The sequence below is a fragment of the Narcine bancroftii genome, chromosome 5, assembly GCF_036971445.1.
Source record: "Narcine bancroftii isolate sNarBan1 chromosome 5, sNarBan1.hap1, whole genome shotgun sequence".
Taxonomy (NCBI): Eukaryota; Metazoa; Chordata; class Chondrichthyes; order Torpediniformes; family Narcinidae; genus Narcine; species Narcine bancroftii.
The window spans coordinates 110,493,717-110,508,503 of record NC_091473.1 but is presented as its reverse complement, the minus strand read 5'-3'; the positions used below and the strand labels follow the sequence as shown (position 1 = coordinate 110,508,503).

The 14,787-nt window shown below is 41.6% G+C and overlaps 1 protein-coding gene across 12 annotated transcripts in view; it reads right to left on the bottom strand.

The window, feature by feature from the left end:
- The window catches only part of pik3r3b (phosphoinositide-3-kinase, regulatory subunit 3b (gamma)), a 582,698-nt gene that overhangs the window by 86,863 nt on the left and 481,048 nt on the right, over nucleotides 1-14,787 (bottom strand). The window lies entirely within an intron of this gene.

The window sequence follows — 14,787 nt, the reverse complement described above, 5'->3', positions numbered from 1 at the left end:
CTCAAGATTCGGGGGAGTAGATTTAAGACAGAGATGAGGAGAAATAGATTTTCCCAGAGAGTAGTGAATGTTTGGAATTCTCTAACCAGGGAAGTGGTTGAGGCTGCCTCATTAAACATATTTAAAATTTGGTTAGATAAATTTTTACATGATAGAGGAATTAGGGGATATGGGGAGAAGGCAGGTAGGTGGAGTTAGGTCATAAATTAGATCAGCCATGATTGTATTGAATGGCGGAGCAGGCTTGTTGGGCCATTTTTGGCCTACTCCTGTTCCTATGTACCTCAGGTTCGTATTAGTCCCAGATGGACATGCATCACTAGGCACTTTTACACAGGAAAATTTCTGCTCTGGTGGCAGTGTAAAAATGTCAGATGGAGTTTTTTATGCAAATTCCATCGCATAATTTTTCCACTGGGACCTTTACACATTTTTACGGAGCAGCTGCAGTGTAAATTGACCGCAGCCTCTCCATAAGAAACAGGCCTAATGAATACGATGTTCCCCCTCTGACAAATTCCACAACATAGGAAGACTGCGTAAAAGTGCCCTAAAAGTGTGCCTGTGTAAACGACCACATCAGGACACAAAAGAGGTAAGTATGCTAATTTTTTTCAGAATAATTCTGAAGTTTCTGTGTAAAAATGCCCACTGGTCGGTGACAAAGCATGTGAAAACTTAAATCTAGTCTAGAGGGTGTACACACCAGGGAAATCTATTTCGTTAGCTGATCCATTATCCTGGGCAATGGCGCAGAGTGAAGCATACAATGAGAGTTCCACAGAGGCAGATGTGAATCTCCAGATGAACCTGATCACTGAATCTTTTCCCATATCTGACTTGAAATCCAAGCAGATCACAGCTGAAACAGAAAAGGACACAGTTCTACAGAAGGTCATCAAGAATCTGAATGAAGTGAATGTCAGCCATGCTACATCATCAGAGCTGAGCTTGAGTGCTGTCAATGAGCTTCTACTCAGACAAAAGAGAATTATCATTCCTCAATCAATGTGACAAGATATGCTGAAAAGGGAGCATGAGGGGCACCTTGAAATGGAGAAATGCAAGAGGAGGGCCAGAACTGCTGTTTAATGGCCAAGGATAAAAGCTAACTTTAACAGGAAGGTTTCAAGCTGTGACACCTGATTGCAACATCATGCAAAGCAGTCAAAGGAACCCATGATCATAATAAACTTACCAGCGGAACCATAGCAGAAAGTTGGGACTGATCTGTTCCACATGGATAGAAATAATTACTTGCTGGTTATTGACTATCGAACTATCCAGAGATTGTGCTGCTTTCTAACATGTCTGCTGCTTGAGTGATTAAATGTACAAAATCAATCTTTGCAAGACATGGTATTCCTCAAACTGTCTACAGTGACCATGGACCATGCTACAGTTGTAGAGAATTCCAGAACTTTGCCTAAGACAATGATTTTCAACATGTAACTTCAAGTCCTCTGCATCCACAGTCAAAGTAGAGAAAAGAGTTCACATAGTTAAACAGTTGTTCCAGAAAGCTCAAGACAGTGGTTCAGAGATTCCAACATTTTGGATACTGTTCTAGAGGAAGTAAATCCAAGAACCTACACTGTCAGAACAGAGGATGGTCAAATACTGAGGAGGAATTGAAAGGCCCTGCTGAAAATGTGAGAGACACTACAAGATCCAGCCTGTACAGCATCAGAGGAAGCACATCAGTGCTAGATAGTAGTGGACCAGCAGAGCCAACATGTGTTAAGAAGATCCACACGCATGACAGACTGAATATCTAAGAGAAAAAGAACTGCATGCTTAAAAAGATAGTATTGCTGATGTTTGTGTTACATTTGTGTTGAACTTTAAATTGAAATTAATACTGTATTAGTGGGTCACATTGTTAAACATCTCAAGGAAAGGGGATGTAATGATAGTGTGCTAGTGATAATCCTGACCACTACAGGGAGTCAGAGATGAGTTGTTGCAGGCATAACTTGGATTAGATTCAAAATGGATACCTCCATGAGGTTGTGAGTGCTTTACCTAATATAGTTGTTATAAAAGAACCCAGGTTTCTTTATGACAATAAAAGAAACATCGCATGTAAGAATGACTTTAAGTGTTTTACTTTTGAAAGTGGAATTTAAATAGGAAATAAATAATTAATGTTTTCTGAATGTCAAAGACATTCAAAATCATAGAGAAACAGACACCTTTGTGACTGTGGTTTTCATCTGGAGAATAAAATCCAAAGGAAGAAATTTTCATTTATATAGCACCTTTAATGAATATCAGCACTTTGCATACTCAGAGGTCTTGAAGGAAATGTGGTCCAGAAGCAATAATGAAATAAACAAATCACTTATTTTGATATCAATAGATTGAGAGATGAATGCTGATCTTGGCACTGGAGAAACCAACTTGAATATCCTTGAATGTCTACGTGATGAGAGGTTTGGCTGGGGCTCAGATTAAAGTCCTCATCTGAAAAACAGCACCTTTGCCAACTTAATTTTTCTGCATGGCTGTCAACCTTGCTAATGTCTAGTAGCGCGAGAGAAACTTCACCCTGTGGCCTTTTGCCTTGAAGGCTATTGCTTAGTCACAAGTCCAACAACCAGTAACACAATAAACCAGTGTTGGAAATAAAACCTGGAGGTATTGGAAATAGTAGTCCAGGCAGCAATTTTGGAGAGAGTTAACATTTCAGGACATTGATGTGAGAGAAGAAGACTTTAACCTGAGCGTTTATTCATTTTTTTTCTTTCCACATATGCAGTCTGACCTGCTCAGTATTCCTAACAGCAGTTAACACTGGTGTTTTACAAATTATGAAATTGTCCAGTGAAGCTATTTTTGTCAGGTTATGCGAGGCATCCAAATTTCTAACTTAGCTTATGATTTCTAGCAGACTTAAGCATTATGAATACAATTCAAGTACGGTATTTGATAAACTGGCAGCTGAAATGGACTCAAAAGAGCTCCAAGTGTGCCCATTAAAAATCCATAATGTCAAGCCTTTTCCATGTCACAATGTAAAATCAGCCCCAATGAACATATGAATGCCTGCAAATTATATTCAAACAAATTGATTTTCTTGGAGTGAACTGATTATTTGGGGTTTATCTAAAGATAAATACTCTGATACTAAAGACTCCATTTAATGCTTAATCAAGTCCTGTAAACATGTTTATAAATTGTATAGAGTGCATAATTAATCATAGGGAAACTTTGTAGGTCCTAGAACATGCACGGATAAGAGCAGGAACCTAGTCTTTGAGCTTTCAGAGAGATACTATGCAGTTCCCGTGGTAGCTTTTCTTGCTGTTCTCCCGGCTGATTTTTAAACATGTTCCCAGGCACTAGAAAAGTTTGCCTTCTTTAGATTGCTTCCAATATATGAAAACTGCAAGGCTAATATTTGAAAAGGTTGTGAGGGAAGTCTCTGGATGGCACAATTACATAAAAGTTAAGTGACTTTGAGGGCAGTCATTATATTGCAACAGCACAATTTAGTACCAGGGCCACTGGACAATGGTACTAACAGAAAAGAGATCTAACATAATTCCTAACAGGGAACCAAGTGGCACACTCACAAGCAGGAGAAGAGTGACGGGCTTGGAAAGTAACCGTACTTTTGAAACCCTCGTTGGATGCTATTAAAACATTTTCCATGTTGATAAGGCTCAGTATGATACTGCCAAAATTAACAGGAGCTCTCACAGAGATTTGGAATAACGTGCATTTAAACGAGCTCATTGGAAATAGGAACTCAAAATACGATGACTTGCACATGTTTTTCTGCTTCACTGCCTCTGATCCAAAACCCTATTTGGCATTTGCAAATTAAAAAATAATGAAGTACAACAGGAAGGCAGTTCAGCATGGCAACAATCCGCATCCACCTAATCCCTTCAAGATTATTCCTTCAAAAGTACCTTATGATGACATCATTGGACACAGTTGGTTTTGGATATGTTTGCAGGCATTGTTCTTCCCAGTGTTAGGCAGATTCTGAATGAATTATTGGGTCCCTGTCTATTTAACTTAATCCTCGCATAATGAATCCTGATATCTCTTAACACCTGGCAGTCTGGATATTGCAGATGCTATGAATACATTTTAGACAAATGAGATTTCTGTATGAATACACTGTGCAACATCAAATTGTTACCAATCAGTTGATCAAGCCATACCGTAGACTTTGAGCTGCTGTATAGTATTTCCTCCAAGCCTGATATAATTATTTAATTCCCAGCACACCAGTGCCATGATACCTCCATTTACCTCTCAGAAAATAAGTTATATCTAAACTGAGAAAATAAGTATCAATCAATTTAAGTGACAATTTGGAAATCACAATTTTGAAATTTTAGACATACTGTACTGCCTTTAAATGTAAACTCATGGACGCCACATGATCACATTCCATTCTCACCTTTGGGTTGCATTCAATTTAAATTCCATTCTGTTCTTTGTGTTTTCAGATTTCACATTTATTATCAGAGTGCATACATGGCATCACATACCATCCTGAGATTCCTTTTTCCTGTGGGTGCGGCAGAATTACCACTAATTGGTAGTGCAAAAAATAAGGTATACACAGTGTAACCATGTAAACAAGTAAAAGAACTGTAAACAGATAACAAATGTAAACAAACTGACTGTGCAATACAGAGAGACGAAAAGAAAATCAATAAAGAGCACAAATAAGAGTCCTTAAAAGAGCCTCTGATTAAGTTTGTTGTTTAAGAGTCTGATGATGGAGGGATAGCAGCTGTTCCTGAACTAGATGGTGTGAATCTTCTGGCACCTTTCCTGATGGCAGCAGCGAGAACAGAGCGTGTGCTGGGTGGTGTAGGTGCTTGATGCTTGATGCTGCTCTCCGACAGCTGTGTTCCCTGTACATGTATTCAATAGGGGGGATGGTTTTGCCTGTTATGTCCTGGGCTGTGCAGCACCATCTTTTTGAGGGCTTTACACTCAAGTGTATTGGTGTTCCCTTACCAGACCGTGATCCAGCCAGTCAGCACACTTTCCACCGCACCTCTGTACAAATTTGCCAGGTTTCTGTTGTCATACCAAACCTCCGCAAACTCCTGAGGAAGTAGAGCACTGATGTGCTTTCTTCACGAGGCCATTGGAGCGTTGGGACCAGGAAAGATCCTCCAAGATAGTGACTCCCAATAACCTAAATTTGCTCATGCTCTCCACCTCTGATCCCAATGATCAGTGTTTTTTATACCTCTAGGTTTCTTTTCCTGAAGTCAACATTTTTGGTGACAATGAGTACAAGATTGTTGTTGCAACATTCAGCCAAGTTTTCAATCTTCATCCTGTATGTTGAATCATCCCCTTTATACAACCCACTACCATGGAATCGTCGACAAATTTGTAGATGGTGTTGTTGTATTAGCAAGCTACACAGTCGTAGGTATAAAGTGAGAAGAGCAGGGAGCTAAGAACAGCCCTGTGGTGCTTCAGTACCAATGGATATTGTGGAGGACATGTATTGTCTTCTTTCTATTTACATGAAGTTCAATCAAAACTGCAGAAGCTTTTCTATTGGTTGGTTGACAATTTGCAGTCCTGAATGTTCAACAACAATTTGAGCCATTGACTAAACCTCCCATTTTCACTATAGAAGAACATTTTGCAATTTGGCTGTGTGTGAGCATTTTCTGAAATGGAGGAAGGGAGCAGTTGATCCTTTGGCAAGGGTCAGCTGTTTGAAACACGTCAGTAGGATGGTTTGCAACTTTGGTGCATGCTTTTTTTTGTCTTTCTGGTTTCAGGATCACTTGGGCTGCCAGATTTCCTTGCTTCTTTTGGATTGCTTATTCTAATTAACATTTTTAGCAGTTGGTGCCACGCCGTTACAGCACCAGCAATCGGTACGGGACAGGGGTTCGAATCCCGCACTGTCTGTAAGGAGTTTGCACATTATCCTCGTGTCTGCATGGGTTTTCTCTGGGGGCTACGGTTTCCTCCCACAGTTCAAAATGTACTAGAGGGTGTAGGTTAATGGGGTACAAATTAGGTGGCATGGACTCGGGGCTGAAATGGCCCATTACCGTGCTGTATGTCTTCATTATTTTTTAATCTATTGACATTAATATGCATTTTTCTTTATATGTTTCATTTCTCATGGAAGTGCTTGACAACTTTATTGTTCTATCACCTCCATTTTTCCAGTTTCTCAATCCACAGATTATTTAATTTTTTTTAAAATTTCCCTTATTTTTCTCCTCTTTTTTTGCATGTTTTCCTTCAAAGACATCCTTCTGTTTTGGAGAAGAGACTTACATAGAAAAACTTGCATTGTTACTTTGTTCACTACTTGACCTGCTGCATGCTTCAAGTATTTTCTCTTTTGTTTCATGGTCAGAATGCGACTATCTGAAATTGCCAGTGATTCTATTGCAGAATCATCTCCTGCTGGTATCTATTACCAACAAGGGGAACACATTTTAAGAATGATCTATGATATTTCTTCATGCAGCAACTGACATCTTCACAGCATCCCATGAATCAAGGACTTATCCATAGCAAAGCTCACTGAAACTCACTGAAACTCCAGGAATTACAACTAAAATATTGGAGGTACATGTCCTTGTTGAATGATGCTTGGACAATGGTTGCTGTTCAGAAATAATCAGCAGTGGGGCCCTATAACATCTGGGCTGTATTCAGTCAGCTAATTTTTTCTTTTATAACAGTTTCTATTAAATTGTGTTTGAATGTTACCTGAACCTACCTATCAGGAATAAATTCAGAATGGAAGGAGGTCCATGAATGGGCCAGAATGCAAAGGGCAAACAACTTATTATCCAACAGTGTTGATTTTTGTCTGGTTTTCTAAAACTTTGACTGAGAAAACACAGTGGGGTTGGGGAAATTGTATGTTTCACAATACTAATTTTAATTCTGAAGCAAGCAAGCAGAAGGTCTTTGATTATTACACGATAATTCTGAGGATATACATTCTAATTCTAAAACTTATGAAAAAATACTGCATGCAGAAAAAGAGAGGGGACAAAAGACTGCACATTTCTTCTTTTATCAAGAGTTTTTGCTAATTTTACAAATTAGGAGCATGTTTAGAGCAAGAGGAGAATCTTTAATTATAACCTGTGTTTTCTTAGCAGCAATTAAGATGTTTACATTTTCTTAGAGTCCAAAGGCAGACTGGAGAAGCCAAAGACAAACTCATCACAGGCAGGTGTGCCCTTCACTGGCCAGGCCCAGCAGTCAGGTATTTCCTCATCAACTTGGATAGCCTTTCTTTATCATTGCCTCTCATTAATGAACTACTCTTTAACAAAATATTTCTTCATCCTTTTCTAATATCTTTCTTTGGGTTATATCTCACTCGGTCTCTCATTTTTTTGTGGAACATCTTGAAATATTGTGCTACATAAATATATATTTTTTGTTTACAAACAGGGGATTTTACAATTGCATGTGATGCCATACTCCCTGACTTGCGATCTACGCCCATCCGCACATACGACCGAAAATTTGTTAAAACATATAAAGAAATAATGTAACATTTATGTGGTTTATGTTGTATTTGAAAAACTATAACAGGGATACAGGGCATGCAAGAGCCAAAATGTGTGTACTTACCTTGTTAGTCGGCATCCCAGGGTCTGTAGGCTGGGCGCGACGACCTTGATTCCTGTGCACACACATGGGTCATCGACTGGCGCATGTGTGGTTCATGTATTGGAGTTTGGTTGGTGCATGTGCAAGAGTTAAAGGCATGAATTCAAAATTGTTAGCGCACTTAACTTTCGTGCATGGGCCAACCAAACTCCAATACGCAAAACACGCATGCGCCAGCCGAAACCCATACATGTTCACACGAATCAAGATGGCTGAACCCACCCTATGGACCTCGGGATGCCGACTACAAAGTACGCATATTTTGGCTCTTAGATGCCCTGTATCCATGTTATAGTTTGTCAAATACAATATAAATCGGGTAAATTTTATATTTCTTTTGTATTTTTTTAAACAAATGTATGCAATCCCGACATACGTCCATTCCGAGATGCGACCAATTCTTCGGTCCGAATAACGGTTGTAAATGGGGAACTTCCTGTGTGTTCTCTGACAATAAATCTGAAATCTGATCTGGAATGCCCTCCATCAAAGAAATCAAGCATCAAGCATCAAACACTCCCATTTAATAAAACTTAAAACTGTTTTCTTCAATCAATGCATAACAATGATCCTTACATTGTCTCTCATAAATGCTTAATGTGTGTTTAAAATGCTGTCAGATTACTTCCAATGGTTTTCCCAAACAAACTGAAGGCATCCAAATTTACAATGAAATAATTCATGGGAACATGATAACCAAGGAAAGCATTTTGTCACTTTAATTTCTCAAGAAAGGAAACTAAACATATCAACTTGAACGAGCAATTGAGTGCAAAATGTTTAGAAAGCTGCAAATGGAGAAGTATCAATATATATGCATCTTGTTCAATTTAATCTTGGTTATTAACGAACTTGAATGATGCTGTCAAGATCAGCATTTAGCCTCCATCATGAATTACCTTGATAATGTGATGGTGAAATGCCTGCTGGTATTGCTGCTGTTCAAAATTTCCACCACCGACAACATGATCCTACTATTAGAACCATAGAACAATACAGCACAGAAACAGGCCCTTCAACCCTTCCAGTTTGTTCTGATCTATTATTTTCCCTAGTCCCAGTGACATGCACCTTGACCATTGCCCTCTACACCCCTCCAATCTATGTACTTATCCAAATTCTTCTTAAAAATTAAAATTGAGCCTGCATTCACCACTTCCACTTGCACTTTGTTCCTCTCTCCCACCACTTACTGTGTGAAGAAGTTCCTCCTAATTTTCCCTCTAAACCAGTCATTCTCAACCTTTTTCTTTCCACTTACCTACCACTTTAATAACCCCTATGCCATCTGTGCTCTGTGATTAGTAAGGGATTGCTTTAGGTGGTGTGTGTGTGTGGGAAGGGACGGTTGATAACCATTCCTCTAGTCTCGATTATTACTGAAATATTTTGCTGAAAAAACTGTCATTGGCCCATTTCCTTTGTTTGTCAATGTTTGTCAATCAGGTATGATTAAAACAGTGCTTTTCCAACTTTTTTTTCCACGCACATACCACCTTAAGCAATCCCTTACTAATCACAGAGCACCTATGGCATAGGGAATACTTAAAGTGGTATGTGAGGGGAAAGAAAAATGTTGAGAACCACTGAACTAAACCTTTCCACTTTCACACTTATCCTATGTCCTCTGGTCTATCTCATTCATAATTTTAAATACCTCTATAAAATCTCCCCTTATTCTTCTACACTCCAGGGAATAAAGTCCTAACTTATTTCTCCTCTTCTTTAATCTGCATAGCTTTCATGGCCTTTAGTTTCTTTACTTCCTTAGACTCTATGCCATTTAACCCTCCCCCATCTCTTCTGGCTCCATACATAGCTCGAGTACCTCATTTGCTCGATGTTGCCTATAACTGCTATACATTTCTCTCTCCTTCCGAACCAGATCCCCAATATCCCTCAAAAACCAAGGCTCCCCTATGCCTGTTTACTTTGCCTTTAATCCTAACTGGAATATACAAACTGTACTTTGAATATTTCATCTTTGAAGGTCTTCCACTTACCTAGTACATCCTTTCCAGACAACAACTTATCCCAATCAACACATTCTACATCATTTCTGATTTCCTCAAAATTGGCCTTTCTCCAATTTAGAATCTCAATCCAAGGCCCAGACCTATCCTTCTCCATAATTAACTTGAAACTAATGGCATTATGATCACTGGACCCAAAATGTTGCCCTATACATACTTCGGTCACTGGTCCTGCCTCATTCCCTAATAAGAGATCCTGTAATTGCTCTCTTTCTCTCATTAGTTCCTTTATATAGGGTGTCCCTGGGTTATGAATGAGATCTGTTCCTACATCTGTCTTTAAGTAGAATTTGTAGGTAATTCTTTTCAGGTACATGCGATTCTTATTTGGTGTCAGTTAGTCAAATGTTTGTCTTAGTACTGTAAAAAAAATTAAAGAAACAGTTCTTAAAACAGTTTAGATAAGAAAAAAAGAGATCCTTATTAAAGGTTAACACTTTCTCTTGTTCTATCGATGTCTTGCATTCTGGAATGGGCATTTGTGAGCTAACATTATGAATGTGCACAAATTGGGGAACTATTTGTTCATAAGTACAAGTTGTCCATAAGTTGGATGTTCATAACCTGGGGACTCCCTGAGCTGTATATTAATTTAGAAAACTTTCTTGATCATATTTGACAAGCTCCAAGCTATCCAGCCCTTTTAAGATATGGGAGCCCAAGCCAATATGTGGAAAGTTAAAATATCCTACAATCACAACTTTATGTTTCCTGCAGCTGTTTGCTATCTCTCTATAGAATTGCTCCTCCAATTCTCGTTCATTATTGGACGGTCTATAATACAACCCCATACAGACCTTTCTTGTTCCTCAGCTCCACCCATATAGCCTCAGTAGACAAGGTACTACGGGCCCCAGTGTGGGTCAGGCGAGTGCTCCCAGAAGAACTGCCCTGCGAGGAACTCGCATTGCTCCCAATGTGGCAAGAAAGGCCACTTCACTAAAATGTACCTCTCCAAACCCACCAGGAGTGCGGCCCTCCACGATCAATTGGGAACCCCTTCAGACTCTCTGGACACCCCCATGTGCGAATGCCAGGCAGCACCATTAATCTGCCCACCACTTACAACTGCACTGACGATATCTCTTCCAGTCCGGCTGTTCATCCACACCAAAGCCATGTGCTTACCACGGGCACTGCCATCTTTCATTGTCCAACTTCCGCCTGCACTGATGACACCACTTCCGGTTGCATCAATGATGTCACTTCCGGTCAGGTTACCTGACCACACCGTTGCCATGTATATCTCCTGGATATCGCCATTATGGGCTAGCCAATCTCCATGCACCCCAACTCGCTGACCAGGCAATGTGGACAACACGCGCTCATGCAAAACCGCACACTCATTGCACTCCACGCTCCTAAAGACACCCACTGGCTGCTACTCGCCACAACTATCGGGGAACAGCAATTCAGACCCTGAGGAGGTCCCAGCATTCACCATGCTAAGGAAGGTCATCCCCATGGACTCGGGCGCTTGATGACCGTCATCGCTGTCAACTGGAAGGTAATAAAATGTCTGTTTGATAGCGGTAGTACTGAGAGCTTTGTGCACCCGAACGTGGTCCGTACACTGAAACTAAATGTATATCCAGCAAACTTCTCTATCCCCTTCAACACGGCACTAGGTGCTGTCTGGTGAACTTGACAGTGGGGGAGAGGGGAAACATACCAAAGGTTCAGGCTCCTGGTCATGCCCAAGCTCTGTGCCCCGGTTATCTTGGGATTACACTTTCAGTGTCACCTCCACAGTCTCACCTTTGCCTTTGGTGACCCACTACCCCCATTCACCATCCACAGCACAAAGTTCAGCGACCGCCCCCAGTCCGCCTGAGGGCTCTCCACCTTATATGTGCCCCCTCCATCTATCTGACGCCGGACTGTAAGCCTATAGCGGCCAAACCTTTATCAAGGCAGAGGTGAGACGGCTTCTGGTGGAAGGAGTTATAGATCCCAGCAGCAGACCCTGGAGAGCCCAGGTCCTTGTCATAAAAAGGGGCAGCAAACCAAGGATGGTCATCGACTGTAATCAGACCATCAACCGGTACACCCAGCTGGATGCCTATCCACTGCCCTGCATTGCCGACATGGTCAACGAGATAGCCCAGTACAGGGTTTTCTCCACGATTTACCTGAAGTTGGACTATTATCAGCTCTGCATCCATGTCTGGATAAGTGTTATACCACCTTTGAAGCAATTGGATGCCTCTACCAGTTCTGCCAGGCTCTGTTTGGTTTCACAAATGGAGTCTCAGTTTTTCAGCAGGAGATGGACTACGTGGTAGACCAGCACAATCTAAGAGCAACTTTCCTTTACCTGAAGAATGTCACAATCTGCGGCCACGACCAGCAGAACCACGATGCCAACCTGGAGAGATTTCTCCATAAGGAAGAGGCACTGAACCTTACCTATAACAGGGAGAAGTGTTGTTGTGATGGGCCCAGAGGACCTCAAAACACAGCTGTAATAGAAATTCACCAAGACAAATGGTTACTTAAACAAAAGTTGCTTTTAATTATCTTTAAACATGAAAACAGCATCAAACTCTAACTTATTACTATTAACTTAACCTCCTTCTACTTCTAAATGCATGTGTATGTAATGTGTGTTTAAGTTCAGAAAAATCCTTTGATTCACAGACCAATCTCTCTCCTCCAAGTTCACTGGTTGATATCAGGCAATTCTCAGACTATGCACAGAATTTAACATTTATGAATTTTCACCAGGCTTTGGTGCTTGAAAGGTAAATAGTTACTGCTCAAGAAGATTCTTGTTGGTTTTCAGAGAGATTTGTTGCTCATTGGATACACACAAACTGATTCCTTCCGATCAGCCACCTCAGTGTCTTGCCGAAGAAACTTATCCCATCAGGGTTCTCCAGATGATAACCTCTTTCCTCCAGGTCACCACATAGTTCTTTTTGTTTCCCTTATTTCAAATAAAACATTATACAGCCAGCTATCTCCTCATGTATGGACCACAAGGGCTTAGACCAGGGTGAACACAGAACTCACAATCCATCTTCAAAATGGGGTTTTCCACAAGCTTGCCAGGTTGTCATGCTCCAGTCCCAGTTGCTGCTGCTAAACTGAGGAAATTAATTCTCTCTCTCTCTCTCTCTCTCTCTCTCTCTCTCTCTCTCTCTCTCTCTCTCTCTCTCTCTCTCTCAGGGAAACCACATGACCATCTTATTACAGCAAACTGCATTTAGACAGTCTACGGCACCATGCCCAATCTTCTGAGTCCGTTTATCTGTTGCTTTCCAAAACAATGATCCATTACTCCACAGCATGTTCAATTAACACCTACTTGTGAAGTCTCTATAAGCATTCTTTAAAGTTTTCACAAAGGCACTCAGAGCCTGGTCTGTCTGGCTTGAGCTGAGCTCTGGCATTTTAAATGAGATCTATGTTGTGAAGTGCTTGTGACCTACATTAAAAAAAACCCACAATTTATCTCCTTTAAAACATATCAAGATACAATATAAAATATAACATAATCTGTCAGTGTTCAGTACCACCCACCTCACCATCTTGGGGTGCATCGTGGATCATGGTGTCATCGGTCCTGACCCTGAATCCATGCGTCCTCTAATGGAATTACCCCTTCCCCACATGCTCAAGGACCTCACAGATCCCTAGGGCTCTTCTCTTACTATTCCCGCTTCTCAGACAAGGTCCACCCATTGGCCCAAGCCACCACCTTTCCCTTCCCTGTGGGGGCGCATACGACCTTCGCCCACATCAAACAGGACACCGCCAATGCCACAATGCATGCCATGGACGAGACCACCCCATTCCAGGTGGAGGGCAATGCCTTTGATAATGCCTCTCCAGAGGGTCCCATTCCCCGTGGCGCCACCCCACACCTACACCCCCACACGCCAGACACCATCCTGCCCACACTGTCAGTTGCCCTGGACTCAGCTGACCTTCAGGCAGCCCTGCCCCTACTGACTATTGACCAGGAGCTGGTCCTGCGACAGTTCCAGAGGCACAGACGACCAGAGGACCTCCTAAACTTGTAGATAAGGTACCAAGAACACTGCCCCCCCCCCACACCAGGACTCATTTTAAGAAGGGGGTGAATGTGGTGATACAACCACAACATTGGCTGCACTCCTACCAGCCTACTGCAGGGGAAACCACTGTACCTGCAGGTAGGAAACATGGGAGGCTGGCCCCACATGCCGGCTGTCAATCACCAGCCTGTATAAATACTCGAGCTGGGCCCTTCAGGGACAGTCAGACACGTGGAACCAGCAGTACACTGAGAGTGGTGTGTACAAGTTTAAGCTAATTAAAGCCTGTTGTACAGTCTATGGACTTTGCATCAGAATCATTCACACAGCAGCACACACAAAGCAACACTTCACGTGTATCCATGAGAGTGATCAACTGCATCCGGTGCTCTCTTTGTGGCCTTCCCTACATCAGGAAGACTGGGCACAGACTTGGAGATCCCTTCACTGAGCACCTTCACTCTGTCCACATCAGTGACAGGGATCTCCCAGTGGTGAACCATTTCAATTCTGCATCCAACTCCCTTGCTCACATGTCTGTCCTTGCCCTCATGTACTATCCCACCAAGACCACCTTTAAATTAGACGATCAACACTTGATTTTCCGTCTGGGTACTCTCCAACGGGATGGCATTAACCAGCTTCTCCAGTTTCTGCTAATCTACTCTCTATTCTCTCTCCCTTCCCATTCCCCTTGTCTTCTTTCCCTTAGCTCTCCACCCCTTTCCCTTTTGATTCACAGAGCCATCCCTTCTCCTCCTGCTTGATGCTTTGCCCTCTCTCCCATATCCACCAATTACCTGCTGCCTTCGGGGTCGTGCTCCTCCCCCTATCCCTTGATTTGAGCACCTGCTGACATTTTTCCACACCTTGAAGAAGGGCTCAAGCCTGAAACATTGGTTATCTATCTTTATCTTTGCTATATACACACTGTTTGACCTGCTGAGTTTCTCCATCATTGTGTTTTTACTTCAAACATTGTGTCTGCAGACTCTCATGTTTTACACTTTATGATTGGCAATACATTTTCATGTTAGGTGGTGAACAACTGGAAAGGAACAAGAAGACGAAGGAGTTCCCAT